Source organism: Balaenoptera acutorostrata, chromosome 9 (genome assembly GCF_949987535.1).
Source record: "Balaenoptera acutorostrata chromosome 9, mBalAcu1.1, whole genome shotgun sequence".
Lineage (NCBI taxonomy): Eukaryota > Metazoa > Chordata > Mammalia > Artiodactyla > Balaenopteridae > Balaenoptera > Balaenoptera acutorostrata.
Genome location: NC_080072.1, coordinates 102378790 through 102385150, shown reverse-complemented (window position 1 = coordinate 102385150; position 6361 = coordinate 102378790).

The following is a 6361-nucleotide window of genomic DNA, read 5'->3' as shown; positions in this document are numbered from 1 at the left end:
ATCCATAGTGATACTTTAAAAAATAAAGAGAGGGGGAAAAGAGGGAGAGAAAAGGGAAAACTGTTTTTCACAAAACAATGCTGACAAATGAGTGAAGAAACGATGGAATTAGAGAAATCACCATTTTGCAACCCTCAGTGTAATAATGGCAGATTCTATTAAGAGTCACTAATGGATGTTAAAGCCTTTGGGTAAAAGGGTTGTTGGGGAGTAGGATATTCACAGTGTTTCAGAGTATCACCCCATAGCTTATTTATTAATTACAAAGGGAGAATGGAGAGACCTGGTGGTCTCTGCCTTAACCAAGAGCTTGACCTTGGCATTGCCAATCATGGGGTGCCTCTGACTTGTGACTCCTGAGATGAGATGCAGTGGGTGGTACACATCACAGCTTACGCGATGCTCTTGTCAGAAATGTCACCTGAATCTAATCCCGAGGAAACAGTCATTGATTAAGAGTGTGGGACATTCTTCAGGACAAGTAGCCTAGGCTCATTAAAGGGCCCAGCACCATGAAGATCAGAATGAGATGGTGGAGTGCTCTACCTGGCAGAAAAGTAGAGAGACAGAACAGCCATGTGCAATGCTCAGACCTTGATTGGATCCTGGATCCAAAAAATCTGCTATAAAAGGACATTTTTGAGACATTTCAGGAAATATGAATATGGACTCAATGTTGGCTGCGGTTATTGTATTACTGTTGATTTTCATAAGCACGATAATGGTCTTGTGATTACATAGGAGAATGTTCTTGTCCTTGGGAGATGCAAGCTGAAGATTTTAAGGGTGACATGTCATGATATGGGAAGCACACTTTCGGGTGATAGAGCTAAAGGCAAGGGTGTGTATAAATATATAGAGCCGGACTTAAGGAATTGCAGTTAAGCCTTTCACATCACAAAGGACTTTGGGTTTCTGTCCAGTGGTAGTGAGGCATTTGCAGGAAAGTTGGCAAACTTGAGCAGGGGATGGTCTCTGGCCTTGGAGCAGAGCTAGCACAGCTAGAGATGAAATGGGAGATGCAAGCCTTCTTCCGACAAAGAATCTCTAGCACAGGCAGCAAGAGACCCAAGGCCCATAAATTCACACATCTAGCTAGTAATTACTCTTGAAGAGCATCAACGTCTTTGGCCTTTGAAATCTAAGTAAAATATCAATAGTTCAGGATGCTCACAGTCAAAGCAAAGTTTTTTGTAAATAAGGGCTCTTGAGACCTTCTCCGGCGACTGCTGTTCGCTGAAATGGGGTTGCCTCACTCCCACATCAGTCTTGTTACACACCAGCCTCATTAAAACTAGTGTTTTTGAACCTTTCTCCCAAGAAAGAAATGCTCTAGATATTTGTAATACTATTTCTGGTCCCCTCTGTTTTCAAGAATGTCACCATCCCTCGCCTCCTGTGACTAATACACACTGTCCCTCAGAGCCAATCCACTTCCCCATTTAGAAACTGGCTACTGGTAAAATTGCTAACAAGTGCTTCTCTGAGCATATCTGGAAAAAGTTCAGGGAAGCTGAGTGATACTTGACCAGAGAGCTGAATGGCCACTCCAGAAAATGTTGTAGTGTTGTGGCTTGTTCCTTATCGGTTGGTCTGAAAATAATCATTCATTCACTTGTTCAGGATGAGTAACAGTCTGAGATGGATGAATAACAAATTGTTGATTTCATTTCCTGTGAATGCCTTCTGCACAGAGGGCTGACTGGTAGAGAGAAGCATTCCAAAAATGTTTTGAGCCAACACAGCACAGTTAGGCCAAGTGGGTAGCTTCCCAAGACGTACTGCGATGTTTGCATTCCAGTCTCTTTACTTGCAATATCGACCTTATTCTTTATTTTATAATCACGACTGATACACAGACTAGTAAGTCATTATGAACCAGGGATAGTGGAAGGAGACTAAAGTTTACTTATCACTAGCAGCACACCAGGTAGTTTATATGAATTGTTTCACTTAATCCTTATAACATTCCTGAAAATAAGGTTTTATTTTCCTTATTTTACAGTTGAGAAAAGCAAGACTCAGACAGCTAAGAGACTTACCCAAAACACCCTGTTATAAGTTCCAGAAGCTGAAATCCATGCTCTGTTTACTATCTCCAATCATTTATAGTCAACTCTAGTATATGCTTAGTAAGTGATAGCCAGCAGGTTTTAAACTGTTAATTTCCTTTCATCCCCAAATACACATCTGGGCCATCTCCCCCTCATAACCAGCCAACATATGCTCTTGGTGAAATGATCTTTGGTAAAATCTGTAGAGAAGAATAAGAACATGCATTTTCAAGCCAGATATTAACGAGGCCCGCCCTGCTGCTTGTCTCCAAGAGTGAAATAAACACTGGAATCATTCCATTATTGTACACATCTATTATATCATTTATTTCGGTAACTCTCAATCCTCCTGAAGTCAATAGATACTAGGATGTCATCAATTTTCTTAAGAGATGTTGTAGAAGTTATACGTTAATTCTGAAAACAACAATAACAATGACAAAAACACCCTTATCCTAAAAAATAGTCATCTAGCACTTTTAGGAGACATTAGCACAGAATTGAAAAGCGTGACCATTGCAGTCAGATACCAAATATCTGAACTCTTCTACTTAGAGTAACTTTGCTACTATTGTTTAAACTTCGAAAGTAACCTAAACTCTCTAAATTTCAGTTTTTGCATACATAAAATAGAGATAAAACTGATACTAAATTCATCAGCCTGTTGTGATAGTTTTATTAAAGAACAAAGGTCTAATTTAGCACATAGAACAGCTTACAGACTTAAAAGCAACAAATAAGATGATGTCCAATAGCGGAAGTGATATATGAGGTAAAGGAAATAAAACAGGTGAATTGGAAAGAGAGTGAAGGGGAGGCGGCCACCTTGGCTGGATAGGATAGAGAGGTGAGGTTGAAGCTGAGACCTGCATTCCAGAGGGAAATGGCACTGGTGTCGGGCTTAGAGGGAAGAGACCTGAGTTCAAGTTCCCATTCTGCCACTTCTCACCTAGTCCACTGTAGGTGAAATGGGTCTCACATTCCTGGTGTGCAAAAAGAAAAAAAGATAAAATAAAAAGCTGCTTAAAGGAATGTGAAGATTTAAAAAATTTAGTGCATACATGTGCGTTGCAGCATATCAAATCCCACAAAAGGTGAGTTGACACATCACTCCTCTTACACTGACCATAAACCATTATTTATTCATTCACTCTTTCTTACATTATTTCCTCCTTCATTGTGCAGGGTTGATGAAGTCCTGCTAAGAGCCTGCAACTGGGTGGGTGTCAGAATAGCCCTCCTCTATGCTGTGATTTACAGTTATCATGTGAACTGTCTCACAATAGTCTGGGAATTTTGCAGTATTGTTGCCATTTGACAGATGAGGAAGTTGGGCATCACCTTTAATGACATCCCACAGTGACAGCGCTCACATTTGAGGCAGTTGCCTGTCACCACTGCGAGGAGGACCCCCTGAGGGCAAGGATGTTATCGATAAGAGCTTAGACTGTGGATGTCCATTTAGGCGTCCGTCATCTCCTTAGCCTCTCCTCATGCTCCAGTCCCTCCAAACTCTCAGGCGGTGGTCAGCACACACTACCAAAAATGAAGACAAGATGGACACAGCCAGGCCGGCTTTCTTCCCCAAGAAACATAGGGTGGGAAACAAGCCTTTCCAGGCCCCCAGGGGAAGGTATAAACCAGGTAACCATGTTTTCTGAACCCAACATCAGCTCACAGGACCTGACAAGAAGACAATATTTAAAGTCAGGGGACTCCCTGGTGGCTCAGTGGTTAAGAATCTGCCTGCCAATGCAGGGGACACGGGTTCAATCCCTGGTCCGGGAAGATCCCACATGCCGCAGAGCAACTAAGCCCATGCGCCACAACTACTGAGCCTGCGCTCTAGAGCCCGCGAGCCACAACTACTGAGCTCATGTGCTGCAACTACTGAAGCCCGCGTGCCTAGAGCCCGTGCTCCACAACAAGAGAAGCCACCGCAATAAGTCCGTGCACCGCAAGGAAGAGTAGCCCCTGCTCGCCGCAACTAGAGAAAGCCCGCATGCAGCAACGAAGACCCAATGCAGCCAAAAAAAAAAAAAAAACTCAGACTGCCCCTAACAGGCATATCATCAGCCCGTGACTGCTGTAGAGAGGAGTCATTCTTCGCAGTGGGCTTGGGTCTAGCCAACTTGCTGACTTCGTGTGATACTGGGATTAGAGTGGGAAGGAAGACAGGAAAAGAGAAAACAAAACTGGTACAGGTAGAAACAGAGTCCAGCCCATCCACCTCCAGTTTCTGAGTGTTCCTGCTCTTACTCATGAAAGCCTGGAGAGGAAGGCTCTTTGTGTGTTATTAATCTCTCGAGGGGAACAACCACAAAATGAGAGCTGGTGCTGGTTTTGCAGGAATGATTTGTAAGGAATGAAAATAAGTAAATTTCTTAAAATGCTTGGCAATTTCAAATCTCCTGGGCCCATCAGAAGGGACAGAAGCCAGTTCCAGAAGGCCCCCGATGATTGTCCCTTGCTGTTAGTCTGAAGGGGTTTAAAAGCCTTGCTGTGTTTGGAAGGCAGGGGTGGAGGAGGAGTCTGGGGAGAGAAGGTGAGAGAGGGGAGGGAGAGAGGGGAGAGAGAGAGAGAGAGAGAGAGAGAGAGAGAGAGAGAGAGAGAGAGAGAGGGAGAGGAATCAGCCCTTTAACTGCTTCCTTTTGTTGTGGTGGCTTTTGTACTTCTAGGTCTGGGGCAGGATGTGAAGTGGGAAGTGTTTTGCGGTCAGAAGAACTGCAGCTGGTTGGGGATGGCGTGGGCGATGGATGCTCTGGGGAGAGATAGCAGAGGACAGGAGGAGGGAGGGAAAGAGCTATGGGGGTGGTGGATGAATAAGACAATTTTCCCCTCCCATCAGGCCTGCTTCCCCACTTGCAAGTCCAAGCGTTTCAGCTCAGTGTGTAGAGTGGTGTCCTGCTATGATCACTGGGTTTAGTCGTTGGATTTCACAGTTGGTTTGGGTTCTATGGCTTTCATGCAGTGTGACCTTGGGCAAGTCACTTGACAACCGGGCCTCAGATTCTTCACCTGTCAAGTGGATACTACTACCTAGAGCATAAAGTTGTTGAAAAGAAATGAAATGCCTTCCAAACTGAAACACACACATCAGAGCTATTCTTAGGGTTTTGTAGAAATGGCTAGAAGGCAGGATGGCAGAAGAGGACTCCAGAAGGGCAGCGTTCCTGTGCAGCAAACCCAGTAAATCCACATCGCCCACGCCCTCTGCAGCTCACCTGCCTTTCCAGCCCTTTCCCACTTTATGGACATCAGGTCTCCATTGGGTTGTCCACGATGCCAGTCATGCCCCCGCTGGTCCCCAAGAGCCTATTCTTCCCAGCCTCTGTTCACCTGACTGCAAAGGCCCTGGAAAGAAGACTCAAGGTGTCTACTCTTTGATCATTTTCTTCAAGTGCAGCCAAATGGGACAGAAGGAGAGAGGCGGGAGGGCGGGAGGAAGGAAGGAACACAGGAAGGAGGGCTGGTTTTCTTCTGACTTCCCCTGGCTGCAGCCTCTGCTCTGCTCGCCCCAGTATCTTTCCCTGACACACTCTCTGATCATGAACTGCCCCGGGGCTCCTGGTCCTCCATTTTCCACTCCTCTCCTCCCACCTCAGTTGCATTTGAGCTGTGCAAACAGAGAGAAGAAGAAGAAAAAAAATAATGGCAACTTCAGGAGCATTAGAACATCGAGTTGCCATTTACAGTCGTTCCATATCTGTGATACCACGTGAGACCCCAGAAGGGCTCCTACTATCGTTACCCCCATTTTACAGATTTTACAGGTGGGAGACTGCAGTTCATTGAGGGACTGGATTGTCCGCCAGTCACAGGGCTTGTAAGTGCAAGATCTGGGGCTCCACCCTAGGGATTCAGATTCCAGACCGTGACTTCCTCCCTCTCTTCTGTGTCTGTCTCAGCATAAAAATGCTGAGTGTGTGTGTGCCGGGGCAGGAGGGGCGGGGTGCGGGGAGGGGGGGGGGGACACAATTTGCACCTTAATAGAACTGGAATAAGAATGATAAAAAACTGGGGGAGAATTCCTATCTGCTAATCCTGCCCAACCCAAACATTGCCTGTAGTTTCCAGAGGGTTCAGAATCACACTTTTGGAAAAATCCTAAGCATCTTCAGTGCTTTGGGCACCTAAGGAGGTGCTTAAAAATGATTTGGGAAGTGAGTGGAGGTACCTGGCTTTCTGACTTGACCCCATCCAGAGCGTGAGGTGTGCAGAGGCCCACAGGCCCCAACTGCAGTAATGTCTTCTCTTCCCTCAGACAGAAGAACAGAATTGGAAAATGTCACCACGTAACTTAGAAT